At 41.4% G+C, this 16,058-nt stretch overlaps 1 protein-coding gene across 1 annotated transcript in view; it reads right to left on the bottom strand.

The window, feature by feature from the left end:
• Window positions 1-16,058, bottom strand: part of ADTRP (androgen dependent TFPI regulating protein) — an 89,646-nt gene that overhangs the window by 70,662 nt on the left and 2,926 nt on the right. The window lies entirely within an intron of this gene.

The raw sequence follows: 16,058 nt of genomic DNA, 5'->3' as shown, positions 1-16,058 counted from the left end.
GTTTTTTTAGCATCTTTATTGGAGTATAATTGCTTTACAATGGTTTGTTAGTTTCTGCTTTACAACAAAGTGAATCAGCTATACATATACACATATCCCCATATCCCCTCCCTCTTGCGTCTCCCTCCCTCCCACCCTCCCTATCCCACCCCCTCTAGGTGGTCACAAACCACCCAGCTGATCTCCTTGTGCCATGCGGCTGCTTCCCACTGAGACTAGGGGTAGGACGGGAATAAAACACAGACCTACTAGAGCATGGACTTGAGGATATGGGGAGGGGGAAGGGTAAACTGTGACGAAGTGAGAGAGTGGCATGGACATATATACACCCCCGCAGTTTTTTCTCTATATCCTAGAGAACGAAGAGTTAACTTGAGAGCTGTCCCAGCCGCTCCATTTAAACAGGCATTTCTGTTCCCTTGGAGGGAAGAAGCATAGCAAGAGCTCTGTGCCCAAAGAATCAGGAAGAGGTGTGTGGTCACTACCCCAACATACCTGAGTTCAGACATTGCTGAGAGAGAGTGAGGGTCTCTGCATTGCCTTGGAGAGGACAAGAGTATGCTTAGGCTGGGCAAAGTTTTCAGAACCAGGCCCTGCCTCAGGCTCCACAGAAGGGACCTGAGAGAGGGCTGGAAGTGTCATATCTTGTGACATCACCAGCTTGTTTCCCTGGGCAACTGACTCAGAGGGTTTTGAGCAAATCCCCAAGGGAAATGCTCCTGATGCAGTTAAGTAAGTCTGTAGGTGGTGCTGTCCAGTGATTTAATCAGGGCTTACAAGTACTGGGAGAAAGAACTGCAGGCTACACATGGAGTACAAAACAAAAACAAACCTACCTCCCAGGAGTCATTGGATCCCAAACATCAGGAACTGTAAACGCGGGTAGAGCAAGCCTGAGCCAACAATATAGGGTCTGCATGGTAACCATTCCCAAAGGAGAGGATGGTCTGGGAAATGAGGGACGGAAAATGCTGTACACCACTCCATGGCCTAAGTTAAAATGGTAAATAACAATAGCGGCTAATACTTTTACAGTACTTACTATGAGGCAGGCATTGTTCCAAATGCTTTGCGCATATTAACTCAGTTAACACTCTAAACACTACTATGAAGTAAGTACTACTGTAATCCTCATTTTCAGATGAGGAAATTGAAGCCCAAGCTGGATGCCTTCAAAAGCTAGTAAGAGGCAGGCAGAGCTGCAGGCTGCACTCTCACCAGTGTGCCCGACCACAAAGAAACACGCCCGCAGACTCCCTCTGCAATGTTTCTCCACTCCCTGCTGAGCCCCTCTTATTCCTCTAGCTCTCCCATCAGAAAATTCTCTCAGGAAAGGATCAGATACGTTTTAAAACTTGGTGCACATATGAGGTACTGTGCTGTCTCCCAGGGTGTTTTCATGGTAAGCATCATTATAGATTTAGGGATTTTTATCCCTTTATACAAAATCTCAGGCATAGGTCTGCAGATGGGTAAAGAATTGGGGAAATATTGGGAAAGGAGAGGAGACACAGACCTAAATCTCCCTGGTGTTTCCCAGGGACCTGGCCCAGCTCTTTGTCCATCTCACACTACACACCCACCGTAGCGCTTTTGCCGACTCTCATGGTTTCTACCACTGCTTTCTAGTTTATGACCAAAAATTTTATACCTCTAATCCCAGCCCTCTCCCCACCCCCATCAAGCTTCAAACATATCTTTGACTGCTTGTTGGACATTTCCTCAATTGGTTAGATGCACCTCAAACTCAAGATGTTTAAAATGAATTCAGTACCTTGCCCCAAACCTGACTATTTACCTCTGTTCTCCGTCTGTGAGTATGGCCCTGTCTTCTAACTGGGAGTCTTCCTTGTTTCCTCTCTCTCCCTTACTCCTCAAATCCAACTAACCACCAGATCCTGCCAAGTTCATCTTCCAAATCAAGCTCAAGTCAGTCCTCTTCTTTCCATTCCTTCTACAACTGACCTAGTTCAGGTCTTCTTCATCTCTTTCCAGTACTTTAGTAACTGTCTTCTAACTGGTTTTCCTAATTCTAGTCTTATGCCCCAACCCTGTTCTTCACAAGGTCAGGCAGTGATTCTACCTAAAATGCCAGTCTTACCACATCTCTCCCCGGCTTAAGTCCCTTTACCGCATCAGTATCATCAACAGAATGACATCCAAGTTCCGTAACTTGACGAACTGGCCACTCTCAGCTAGCTGTGACAGTCTTTCCTGCCTTGCTCTTGTCTCGTAGTTGATGTTCCTCCTACAGCACCAAATTGGCAGAGTTTTCCAGTCACAACTGGCCATGTCATGTCCTAGTGCCTTTACTCTTATTATTTCTGCTCCCTGGCAGCCTCCTCGCAGCGTGTCTCTGCCTGGTTATCTCATAACCCTGTTCGAGGATGCAGCTCGGCAGTTTCCTTTCTCTAGAGACCCTGAGCTGAACCTCTCCTCAACCAGGCCGTATTAAAGAGCCACTTCTAGTCTCCCTTAACACCCCGTGCGTCTCTGCAGACTGCACGGTGATTAGCGTCTTAGTCCACTCAGGGTGCTGTAACAAAAATGCCGTAGATTGAGTAGCTTGTAAACAACAGAAACTTATTTGTCACAGTTTTGGAGGCTGGGAAGTCCAGGATCAAGTTGCTGGTAGATTCTGCCTGGTGAGAGCCTGCTTCCTAGACAGTCATCTTCTTGCTATGTCCTCACATGTGGGAAGGGGCCAGAGATCTCCCTGGGACCTCTTTTGTAATGACGCTAAGCCCATCATGAATGCTCCAGCCTCATAACCTAATCACCTTCCCACTTGCTAATATCAATACTTTGGGGATTAAGATTTCAATTCATGAATTTTGGAGAAACACAGTCTGTAGCAATTAGGATTTTATCTTTTGTATGTGCCCTTATCTCCCATTAAACACACAGAGATGGTATGTTTGGACTCCTAGAGCTTAGCATACTGCTAGGCACACAGTAAGAACTTAATAAATATCTGTTGAATAAATGAATGTGTGCAAACCAGGTGTGGTTGTCTATTGAGCCTTACTATAAATAGCTGCCTCATTCATTAAAAACCTGCGACATTCAAAATGTTCAGCTGCTGGGTTCTGGGGAGGAGGTGGAATACTAAAATGAGTAAGACATAGGCTAATCCCCGTAGGAACTCACAGTCAAGTGGCAGAGACAGATATGTAAACAAAAAATTACAGCACGATGTGCTAAGTACTGTAATAGAGGCATGTGTAACATACTAATGGAGCCTAAATTATCCTGCAAATTATTCTGTCATTCTAAATATGCAGAAGATGGAGTTAAAGATGAATGCATTGAGTAAATCATAGGAGACTCCAGATGTCATGTAGGAGAAGGTAAGAATTAATGTAATCTCACTGAGTAAAGTTGTGATAACCACCAGCACAGATAACAGTTTTGTCTGATGGAGACTGTAACCCATTCCTTCTTAGGCCAGTCACAGAATGATGAGGTACAAGGAGCAGGGGCTCAAACCTGGGCTTGAGTCTGCTGCATGACCTTGAGCTGGTCAGACATCAGCCTCATCGGGATGTTAGTTAGTTCCCTCAAGTGTGAAATGGGGCTCAGGGAATCTGGAGTGGTGATGGTCTCACTTCCTAAAGCCAGGACGTCTGCTGGGCTAAAGGAGTAATTGATGTGGGCTAGCCTCTGAAGAGATTGGCAGGAAGTCCCAGGCCCACACAGATACACACCCACCCCAGCACATACCGTAGAGCCAACCATAGTGGAAGGTGTTGGAAGACCCTTCACAGTGATGGCTGCAGGCAGCCCAGTGGAGAGAAGGGATTAAGGATGGTGGAGCCCAGAATTCTTGAGGTTACGGTGAAAAGGTTGAGGGAGTGTGGTTTCATTCTGGCACAAGGGAGAGACCCCTCCCGCTGATGGTGCTGAACAAACTAACCGGTAAATCCCAATCATTTTAAGCTTCAAGACAAGACGTGTTGGTGGGACTTACCTGTATTCCACTTACCCTCTTAACCTACAGAGAACCATGCCGAGATGGCTCCTTCCCTTTAAAGTTGATATATACCTCCCTAGCCCTTATAGGCTCCCTTAGCTTCACCCACCCTTGGGTAAATAGTCCCATTATTAAATTCCCAGCTGGGTGGGGCTACCTTTTTCTGCTGGAACTCTAACTGATGGAGCCAATCAGACTGTGTGCTCCTCCAGGAGAATCTGATACAATTCTGGGCCCTCAGCACTGTTTATGGTAGCAGGTAAATTCTAGATGCTAATGAAGATTTGTTTGCATGGATCAATTCTGGTATCGTGGTCTTCTTAATATCTACCTGGGGCAGGGGTGGGGGGGAGGTTCTCTAACCATTGGGTTTCCTGATTATTACCACTCTCATAGCCCAGTGCTGTTTGTATTTCCCTAGAAGCCCTGCTGCCTCTGAACCAGTATCACCCCCACTGTCTTCTAAAGGCCCTCTCCCCAGTAAAAGGTACCTACCTTTTATTCTGGAAATAATTGAATGTGTGAGATGCCCAGTTGAAGTCAAGGTTCAGGGCGACTAGGATCTTCCTTCCAGTGGACTTTGCATCCCTAGGATCCCTTGTCCATTCGCTGTACATGTGGTCGAAAACTGAGTTAGAATGAAGCGTTTCACCCATTGGGTTGTTTATACCACATCTAGCAGCACTTGATTTTCTCAGAGGTCACTGTGACTGCCCTGCTTTTTAAAAACTAGAACATTTATTAAAGGCTCCCATCTGAAGTCTGTTTGGTGAGACCATGTGTGGGTTTCCAGCCACCAAACCAAGCCAGCTCTGAAAGGCATTGGAACCTGTTTTTTTCAGTCTATGAAAACTTTCCTGGCCCATCACTTTGCCTGTTGCATTGGGAAACCTGATTCAGATCTGCCTTACTCTGATCTCCAGTTCTGCTTTTGCAGTGGAATGCAATGTCTGTGTTAATCTTCTCAGACTCACTCAGAGCAGCAGTTCTCTGTTGGTAGTTTTGATGGTGCATTTTCAGTTGGGAGGCCAAAGAACTCTTCCTGTTTACAAGCATGAAATTGACTCACATTGTCTTAAAAGTTTAGTGCAGGAAAGAACAGTTTGAGGTCAGTTAATTCAACCTCCTCATCTTTCAGATGAGAAAATTAAAGCTCAGAGAGGTTAAAGGACTTGCCCCAAATCACACAGCTGTTAATGGGGGAGCAATGACCAGAACACAAGTGTCTTAACAATCAGGCCAGTGAGCTTTTACTGTTTTCTTGAATTGCTTTGTTTTGTACCCAAGCTCTGAAATTTTCAGGTGAATTTCTCTTGCTTGAATTAGTTTGTGTGTCACTTGATTATGTGAGGTCTGATGAAGTTATTAAAGAGAAACTGTCTACCTAGAAATGACTTGTTTAGATGCCATGTCAGATTTCATGTTTTGCAAAATTATGTTTATGAGAAATACATGAGTTTTCTCATGAAAGAACTCAGATATTTCAGGTAGAATTTTATATGCTGAACTAATCAGCAAAGTTAAAAAATATATTCGGTGCTGACCAATCAGCAATTCCAATTTCAATCTTTTAAAACTCTCCTGTAAATGCCTGTTTTCTTGGGAAATTCACCACAAGAAGATCAGCAGTTAAGCTCTGGTTATCTTGTTTTAGTAGTCTGTATAGTACCACGTGTGAATCATGTATATTCATATACCTAAACTGCACTTTGCTGATTTTCTATCTAATAATTATGTCATCTGCTGAAAGAGCAGTATTGACGTCCCTAACAATAATTATGGATTAGTCTATTTCTCCTTTCAGCTCTATCAGTTTTTGCTTTATGTATTTGAGACTCTATTATTTGGTACATGTATCTTTAGGATCGCTATGTCTTCCTGGTGATTAATCCTTTTCACGTTATGTAAAGTCTCTCATTGTCTCTAGTCAGTTTCTTTGCTCAGATAAAGTCTACCTTATCTGATAGTAATATTATTGTTTCTTCTTTTTTAAATTAATGCTTACATGGTACATATTTTTAATCTTTTTACTGTCAATCTACATATTTCGTTGAAATTAAAGCGAGTTTCTCGTAAACAGCATAGATGAGTTGTGAGGTTTTTCTTAACCCACTGTGCCGATCGCTGCCTTTTAATAGTTGTGTTTAGACACATTTAAGGTAGTTGTTGGTATGTTAGGACTTAAGTCTTCCATTTAGTTATTTGCTTTCTCCTTGTTTCCCCTGGTTTTTTTTTTCTGTTTCTTTTGTTTTTTTATACCTCTGTTCCTCCTTTCTTGCCTCCCATGTATTAATTAAACACTTAGGATTCCGTCTTGATTTGATTATAGTATTTTTGAGTGTATCTCTTTGTATAGTTTTCTTAACAATTGCTCTGGGTCTGACAATATACATATGTGATTTATTACAGCCTACTGGCATTACAGTTTACCACTTGGACTCCTTACTTCCGTTTTAGTCCCTTTACTTTTCCCATTTTTAAATATCTTCGTCTTGGAAATCAGATAGTGTTGCAGTTTTTGTTCTACTTATTAAATGACTTATAAAACTCATGAGAAGAGTTAGTGTATTGTATATACCATATTTCTGCTTTTTGCATTTGTTCTTTCATCCTTTCTGATGCTTCAAGTTTCATCCTTTTGTCATTGTCTTCCAGTTTGAATTAAGTCATCCTTCAGGATCCTTGGGGGATTGGTTCCGAGACCTCTTGCAGATACCAAAATCTAAAGATGCTCAAGTCCCTTATATAAAATGGTGTAGTATTTGCCTGTAACCTAGGTACATCCTCCTGTATATTTTAAATCTCTAGATTACTTACAATACCTAAAACGATGTAAATGCTATGTACAGGCAGACCTCGGAGATATTGCAGGTTCAGTTTCAGGCCACCACAATAAAGCAAATATCATAATACAGTGAGTCACTTGCAATTTTTTGGTCTTCCAGTGCATATAAAAGTTATATTTACACTATTTTGTAGTTTAGTGTGCAATATAGCATTATTTCTAAAAGAATGTACATAACTTAATTAAAAAATACGTTATTGCTAAAAAATGCTAACCATTATCTGAACATTCAGTGAGTTGTAGAAACATCAAAGATAACTGATCACAGGACACCAAACAAATATAATAATGAAAAAGTTTGAAATATTGTGAGAATTATCAAAATGTAACACAGAGACACGCAGTGAGCAAGTGCTGTTGGAAAAATGGCACTGATAGACCTGCTTGATGCAGGGTTGCCACAGACCTTCAATTTGTAAAAAAATGCAATATCTGCGAAGTGCAATGAAGCAAAGTGCAATAAAATGAGGTCTGCCTGTGAATAGTTGTAAATACAGTATAAATGTTATGTAAATAGTTGCTGTGTGGCAAATTAAAGTCTTTTTGGAACTTTCTGGAATTTTTTCTTGGAATATCTTTGATCTGCAGTTGGTTGAATATGTGGATGTGGAGATATGGAGGGCTGACTGTATTTCCTTTAGCCATTTTTTAAGGGTGATTCTGCTAGTAACAAAATTCTTTAAGTTTTCCTTCATCTGAGAATGTCTTTATTTCCCTTTCATTCCTGAAGAATAGCTTTGTAAGATATAGAATTCACTGTTGACAGTTCTTTTCTTTCAGCACTTGACAAATACTGTGCAACTTCCTTCTGGCCTCCATGGTTTCAGATAAGAAATATGCTTTTATTTGAATTTGTGCTCCCTTACGGTTAATGTGTCATTTCTCTCTGGTTGCTTTGAAGACTATCTTTAGTTTTCAGAAGTTTATTTATGATGTGTTGTGGCTTGAATTTCTTTGGGCTTATCATATTTGGAGATTGTGGAATTTCTTAAATCTGTAGATTTACACCTTTCACCAAATTTGAGAAATTTTCAGCCATTTTTTAAAAATATTCTTTCGATCGAACTCTTTTTCTACACCCCTTCTGGAACTCCAGTGGTATGAATTTGGGATCCTTAGTTGTTGTCTTACAGTTCCCGGAGGCTCTTCTAATTCAGTTTGTTTGTTTTTTCTTTTCAGTCTGTTTTCTCTCCGGTTTTCAACATGAGTAAATTGCTCCAGAAGTTCATTGATTCTATCCTCTGTTATCTCCACTCTGCTACTGAGCCCGTTCAGTGAGGTTTTTTGTTTTTGTTTTTGTCTGTTTTTCTGTTACTGTTATCTTTCAGTTCTATAATTCCAGTTGAGTTTTTTTTACAGCTTCTATTTCTTTGTGGATATTTTCTGTTTTTCATTTGTTTCAAGAGACTTTTTAATTGTTCATTAAAGCAGTTTTATAATAACTGCTTTACAGTCTTTGTCAGATAATTCCAATATATGATTCATCTTTGTGTTGGTGGCAGTTGATTGTCCTTTTTTATTCAAGCTGTGCTTTTTCTGGTTCTTGGTATGGCTGGGATTTTCAGTTGTATCCTAGAGATTTTGATTATTATCTTAAGAGTCTCTGAGTCCTATTTAAATCTTTTAGCAATAGTCACCCTGTTTAGGGTTAGCACACGGGTCCTGGCCTGACTTTTGTAGGCTATGGTTCCAATGACAATTTAATTTCCTGAGCCTTTGTGATGCTACTTTGATTTGCTTTGTTTATTTGGTATCACTGGGGGTCCCAGTGTTAGAACCAGAAATATCTGTGGACATTACCAAAAGTCCCTGGGGAGAAAATCACCCCCAAGTGAGGACCATTACTCTCTAGAAACCAGAAGAGTTCAATGTGCTCCATATAGAACAGGCCATGATCCTGTAGGGAGATGGGAATATGTTCTCCCCTAAAGCTTTGTGGAAGCACTTTAGGATCCCAATCTGTGTTTACGTGCGCTGACTCCTTCGGCTTGGGATGAGGGAAGGCTTTATTTGCCTCTTACCACATCCCAAATTTGTACTCAGGGAGGATATTGATAATGGCTCCTATAATGGAACAGAATTTGATTTCCTGTATCACCCAGCTCAGCAGTTAACCTAGCCCTTGACAAACAAGTGGTCTTTATTAAGGAATTACAGCTCTCAAGTTTCAAGGTGAAATCCTCTTAGCCTTACATATATAGCATGCATGTTTATATATTCTGCTTTAAGACATCTGCCAAAGATCGTTATCAAATACATCCTTTTGTTCATGTTAGTTGGTTTTCTTCTTGTTTCTGCATTGCTGAAATGACATCACATGACCTTTTGAAAGTTTTTGCTTTTCTGCCTGGAAACATAGGGCAGTGTTTCATAAAAGCAAAGAAAAGGTTGCTGTGCTTTAAAAAAAAAAAATCCCCTTAACACAAAAAGTAAACCAAAAAATCCAAAAAACACACAAACTGCCAGATTGTTTATTGCAGAGTTGACTCATTTGGTCAAAAGGAGTTGTTTTGGCCAATCATTTACCTGACGGGCCTCTGAATAGAAATGCCATCCTCAACGTGTATGAAAATGAAATGAAACCTCACAGAACACTTGTTTACAAAATGGCTGAAGGTTAAGGTCAAATCTGTTAGCCTCCTTGGCATTTTCTTCCTGCCAAGCGTGTCTGAATCATTACATACTAATTATGCATCTAGAATTGCTTCACATTATCTGGTTGGTTGAGATGCAGTTTCCACCATTCTCCTCCAGAAGGTTCATAGCATTTGGGGCTACTCAAAGTGATTCCAGTTTTTGTTGGTGCCTAAAATAAATCACATGCCAATACAGAATAAACTCAGCATCTCTCTCTTACCTTCAACAACAATAGATCTCTTTGAAACCTGGCCTCTCAGGATAAGAATGTTTTATAGATTGTAAGCTCCTGGAGACAGAAGTACAGCTGCTTCTCAGCTGGCTAGAGGGAATGTCTCCTCCTGACCCTCTACTCAAGTACGAACCCTTTGCATTCTGGTCTTCAAAGATGTCAGAACTTTTTCCATGATATTCTATCTTTTCCCCTTCTCTGTCCCCCTTCCAAAATTCAGAGGGAGTAATGTTGAAATGATTTGGAAAAGGCCTACATAGGGAGTAGATGAAGCATAATCAGTTGTCTTCAAGATTGTCCTCAAACCATGAGGCCTCTTTGCCAATGAACTTACTTGAAGTGCTGAGGTGCTGACTTCTTTGTGTTCTTGGAAACAATGATTGTTTCACTGCAGGCCTAACGACACCCTCCCCTACCGCTGTAATAAGATAGAACAGTTTTTACGAAGTTATTGGCTCTTTAGTGTTGTTAGTATGAGCATCCCTGGTTCCATAAATCTGGCTGTAGCTTTCAAAGTGAGCACTGGTTCAGGAGCTAAGAGAGAATACATTGGGCCTAGAAGCCACTGGGCAAAGTGCCACGTAGGAAAATCCAGTGCTCAGTCCTGGCACTGCCATTTTTCTACCATCAGTGACATCATTATGGGGATACTAAGAGGGGATGACTAAGGAAATGTTTGCAAGATGCTGGATGATTTGAGTGGTCCTCAGGTTGCTTTCTGTTTGGTGAGGCTGCTGGTCTGCAGCTAAATGTTGGCTTCCAAAGAAGCATGGACTCCAAAGTGAAGTGAGGCAAAGCCTTGTCACTTAGTGGCCAAGACTGTGGGCTCCAAAGGCAGCATGCCCTGCTTCAAATCCTAGTTTCACTTCTTTCTACCTGTGTGACAGTGAGCAAGTTAATGAAACTCTGAGTCTCAGTTTCTTCAACTGTAAAACGGGGATAATAATAGTGCCCAACTCATAGCATGGCCATGCAAGTTGAATGAGACAGTACACGTGAAGTGCTAAGGATAGAACTTGTAAGGTAGTAAGTACTCAATAAGTGTTAGGTTTTATGATAGGAATTACTCACAGCCTGTCTGTCCTCACAGCCACCACCTGATCAGAATGCCCATCTGGCCGACAGCAAGTACCCCACCACTAGAAGGAATGGTCACAGGAACAACTCTTGCAGTGTGTCTTTGGTGAATGGCATGTTGAGGTGCTAAATCTATCAATAGGTTCTTCATTGCAAAAAGCCTGAATTCTTTCCAGAAAACATTTGATGGGAACAATTTTCGCACATATTTCAGAGTTCTCTTAAGGTCAACATTAGCTTTTAAACTGAAGAAAAGCTGTTACTCTTGACCTGGGGCTTTCCATTAAGACTGCAACTCAGAATTTCCCAATGCCCCCTGCTTAGTTTCTTAGAAATTGAAAAGAGCAACTGAAATAGACCTAAAGTCCAAGGTTTGTGGATTATCATCACCTCTTTCTTTGTGTGTGAGTGTGTGTGAGTGTGTGTGTGTGTGTGTGTGTGTGTGTGTGTGTGTGTATACATAGTGGGGGCAGGTTCATGTGGGCAAGGGTGGGTAAGAAGAAAAGTAAACACTCAGTGTTGAGTTGGTGTCTTTGTTTTAATCAAGGGGGGTGCTAAGTGATGATTAGAAGTGTCTTCTGGTAGCAGAGAGAAATATGGAAAAATTAGAGTGTGTTCAACTGTTTACCAAATTTTGAAGCCTCAGAAAACGGATTTTGAATTCATAACCCAAATATTGTCTAGTTAAAAGTATTTTCTTCTAAAGAAATCATACAGCAGGGGTGACTGTTTCTCAGTGATGGAGATAAATGTGCATGGCTCTAATGGACCACACAGAGACCCAAGGATCCTGGGAGTTCTCTGTGTTCGAGAAGTAGAGACACAGCCTTCAGTACCTCAGAGATGATAGAACGAGAAGAAAAGGGGGAAGAAGGTGCTTGGTCCTCCAGTTTCTCTGCCCTTCCACTTCCATCCCCAGCTCAGCAGGGAGACAACGGGACGCTGCGTTATGGATCATTCACCAACCCCACAGAAGAAGGAGTCCCTATACCCGTGCCTAGAGCTCCTAAGAAGGTGCTCTGTGAGCCCCCTCAGGGAGCCCCGATTGAACAGACCAGAGCAGAATGTTTCAGCTTCCCATCCTGGATGGATGCTGTGGGCTGTTAGTGTCCTCTCAAAATGCACATGTTGAAACCCTAATCCCCCATTTGATGGTATTTGGAAATGGGAGCCTTTGGGGGGTAATTAGGTCATGAGGATGGAGCCCTCAAGATGGGATTACTGCTCTTATAAGAATATACAGGAGAGTTTGCTTCCTCTCTCTGCTCTCTGCCTTGTGAAGATACAATGAGAAGACAGCCATCTACAAGCTAGAGAATGGGCTCTCACCAGACACTGGATCTGCTGGCACCTTGATCTTGGACTTCCAGCCTCCAGACCATGAGGAATAAATATCTGTGTTTAAGCCACCCAGTCTTTGGTATTTTTATTATAACAGCCTGAAATGTCTAAGACAGTGGGTATACCCACTCCATCTTCCCTTCATTTCTTTAGGTTGGGGAGAGACATGTTTACAATGTGAGACCAAAATGGTGGTGCATCCATCTGGCCTGGTATAGACTGAGCCTGGGTGCAGGTTAGAACTGAGAGCCCCTTCAACTGCCTGAGAAAAGGAACAAGATAAGGAAATGGAACTTGTCCTTTGAAGTGCTAAAACTATAGTTATTAGATATTGGCCATTTAAAATTATTATAACATTTAAATTTAACAAATTTCATTAATTTGTTAAAGATGTCATCCACATAAATAATAATGTGCTAATGTTGATTAAGCACAACAGTGGCCCAAGCATGTACAAACCACTTTACACAAATTCTCTCATTTTTTTTCTTTCCCACAACCCTCTAAAGCAAGTTCTGTTGTGCCATTTTACAGTTGAGGAAGCCACATCTGAGGGTATGAGTGGTTAAATAACTTATCCAAGGACACAATAATAAATAACAGAACTTGGGACTTGAAGCCATTTCTGTCTGACTCAGAACCCAGTTATCATATGGGGATTCTGCATACTTTCTTTGAAACTATTCCATGAATCTCAAGTCATTCCAAAATAAAAAAGGTTATTTAAAAAATAAAATCCATTATCTAAATTGCTTTACTAGGCTACTTTCTCAAGCAGCTTGTGAGAGTTTTGCTTTGTTTATCTGCTAAATTTCCTGGAAATTTTGAAAAATAGTGTGTTATGTTTTCACCTGGGGATCCTTCCAGCATCTGTATTCCTAAAGTATTCTTCTTGTAAAGCACTCAAGAGTAGAGCTTGCCACCTGGAAAGCTCCCAGTAAATGTTAGCTGTCATCATGGTCATCACTATCTTCACAAATAACCATTTGTTACATTACGCTTTAAAACTCAGTGAACATTATTAATCTCCCCTGCTAGACTGTGAATGACTCACGAGCAGGGACCTATGGAGTAGGTGCTCAATAACTTCCATAAAACAAATAAATCCCTGCCCTCACAATTAGATCTTTCAGCAATGAATCTTCAAACCCACAGCAATTTGTTCCTGTTTCTGTTTCTAATTCTCCTTTGCCCTGGGGGAACAGGGGTGTTGCCAAAGTGCCGTCCTCTCCATGACTCCTGGCCACTTTGTAAGAGGAGAAGCCCCGTTGCTCCATCCAACTGATGCTTGGGGTACGGATGCAACCGACTTAAAGGCACCCATTCCTAAGGTGGTTTTCCTACGCATGTCCTCTCCAGTTCTAACTCAGCTGGGTCCGGCTGTCCTCTCTGCTACGCTGCGCGTCGAGGGAGAATCCACAAATGGGAACAAAATTAGTGTGACCCTCAGGCCTCATGGACACAATTTAAAAGGAGTCAGATTGTCTTTTCTTGCTGTCATGTTAAATGTTTCTGAATGCCGTATTCCCATTTTCACTAAATGCGAACAACTGTTTGTAAATCCCTGGGAGCTGGGAAGGTTGAGGGCATGGTTCCAGAAGCCTGATGCATCAGGAAATGTGAACTCTGAAAAACAAAAGTTTTCACTGAGGCTGTGATGAGCCAGCATACTCTGTGTGTTCACTGAGACGGCAGGCCCCATCACGTGAGTTTGCTCAACCAACTGGTGACGCTTGACCAGGGTACTGTTTTAAAAGATGTTAGTGCTAGGTACTTGCTGGAAAAACCCTCTAGCTCAGCACTATCCAACAGAACTTTCTGCAGTGATGGAGGTTTTTTACATCTACGCTGGCCAGTAGGGTAGCCAGAAGCCACATGTAGTTATTAGCCCTTGAAATACAGCTAGTGCAACTGAGGAACTGTTTTATCTATTTTAACTTATTGAGATTTAACTCACCCCATGTGGCTAGTGGCTACCATATTGGATAGTGCAGTTCTGGGTGAAGAGGACTGAGGGGCTTCCTGGGATGCAGGACATTCAGTGTTAAAACAAGACAATCCCAGGCAAACTAGGATAGTTGGTCACTCTAAAGCAGATTCCTTTGTAAAATATGTTTGGCATATTTGGAAGTGAGAATTAGACACGTGCTAGCTACATGTAGAGTGAAAGGGAGGGAAACGCAGAGGCAAGATAAAGAACTGAGTTTTCCCTCCCAAGCAGAACACCTATAAAATATTCTTTCAAATGAATGAATTGATGTGATCACAGAGTTGATTATTAAAACTGAGGTAGTCTATGTAAAACTGCAATACAAATATGAATATAGAAAACACCAACAAGACACTTATCCTCAGACTACCTGAAGAAACCACCAGTAACCTACTTGACCATATTTTGAATCCCACTCAGATGGGAAAATAGAAGCTAATTAGTGAGTTCACTGAAAAATCATAACTGCCTTGATTTCCTCATCCCAGACAAGGATGTGGTTAAGAACCTTGAGAAGTTTCTTCTTGGATATGCTTCTCTTGGGAAAGGCTTCTCTACCCCAACATCTCATCTACCTGCCATCCAGAGAGCCAGAAGCTCATCTTGAGTGGATTCCTCTGGAGTAAGCATTGTCCTCTATGAAAATACAAATATCTTCTAAGAGGGGGCACATGGGACCATATATTAGTATCCTGTTGTATTTTTAAAGTTTATCAGATTCATCTCAACTATCGAGATCCTGAAGGAATGAAATAAAGCAGTGGTTCCCAAACACTTTTGATTATGTCTCCTTATCAGCAAAAATTTTGAGCTCTGTCCCCAATATTTGTATATTTATTGGTAACTACTGTCTATCCATACATTTTAATAAAGGATTTTTTTTTATTTTGAAGAAGAAGCCCACTTTTTATTTTATTTTGCTTTGCTTTACTGTTCTCTTGTCTCTAGTTCAGTTGATCTAAATCAGCATCCATATTAAAATGTATACGTAATTTCAGTCATACTGGTTACCTGAATCACGATGACTTTATAAGTAGTGATGTCTTGGGTGTCTTTGTGTCATTAAAGAGAGTTAAAAATTACCTATTTCGGCATTCTAGCATTTATTACTGAGACTTCTATTTCTCTTATTTTGGTCCTTAACATTTAAACCTTTCTTGTGCATTTCTTTTTCTTATAATGCATTGGGCCATTGGAAGGTGGTGGTGAAGTCTAGAGCTATAGTTGCTGAGATAAATATAAGAATGAAATCAAGGCCTTGGGTCTGGTTCCTTTATGAACCAATTTCCTTGCCATCTTGCTGTCAGTGGTTACTAAACTTTATTGTGCATAAGCATTAGCCGGGGGTCTTGTTTTTTAAAAAAATAAAACAGAATTCCTGATTCCAACCCAAGAGATTCTGTTTCGGTGGGTCTGGGGAAGAATCAGTGTTTGGAATAGGGCCCCCTCCATGCAGGCAGCCCACGGCTGGACTGTACTCATATCTGTAGAAGTACCGGAGGAGATGGTGGGAATGGGCGATCACCAGGGCACCCTCAGGAGTGAGTAAAACTGTCTCGACTTTATTACAGGGTGGCAACTGCTCAGAAGCATGATCTTTTTCACAGAATTGCTAGGAATGGGGAAACGGCGGGGGAGTGGATGTGGGTCTGGACGTGTGCAGGTGTAACGCCAGGTTCTGTCTATGAAGCTAAACACTTAGAATTGGTTTTCTTTCCCTCTCTCAAGAAGCAAGCTTGTTTTGAATGGATCCATTTTCAATACACTAAATCCTTTAGAAATCACTTAGTCTTACACCTCCAAATAATTATTTGTAAATTCATGTGTCATTAACAACTCTGCCATTCCCCACCCCCTCAAAAAACAATTGTTTAAATTGGTCATCTTCGCCTGCCAATGCAGGGGACACGGGTTCGTGCCCGGGTCCGGGAAGATCCCACATGCCGCGGAGCGGCTGGGCCCG

Source organism: Physeter macrocephalus, chromosome 18 (assembly GCF_002837175.3).
Source record: "Physeter macrocephalus isolate SW-GA chromosome 18, ASM283717v5, whole genome shotgun sequence".
Taxonomy (NCBI): Eukaryota; Metazoa; Chordata; class Mammalia; order Artiodactyla; family Physeteridae; genus Physeter; species Physeter macrocephalus.
This window is presented reverse-complemented; position numbering and strand designations above follow the sequence as displayed.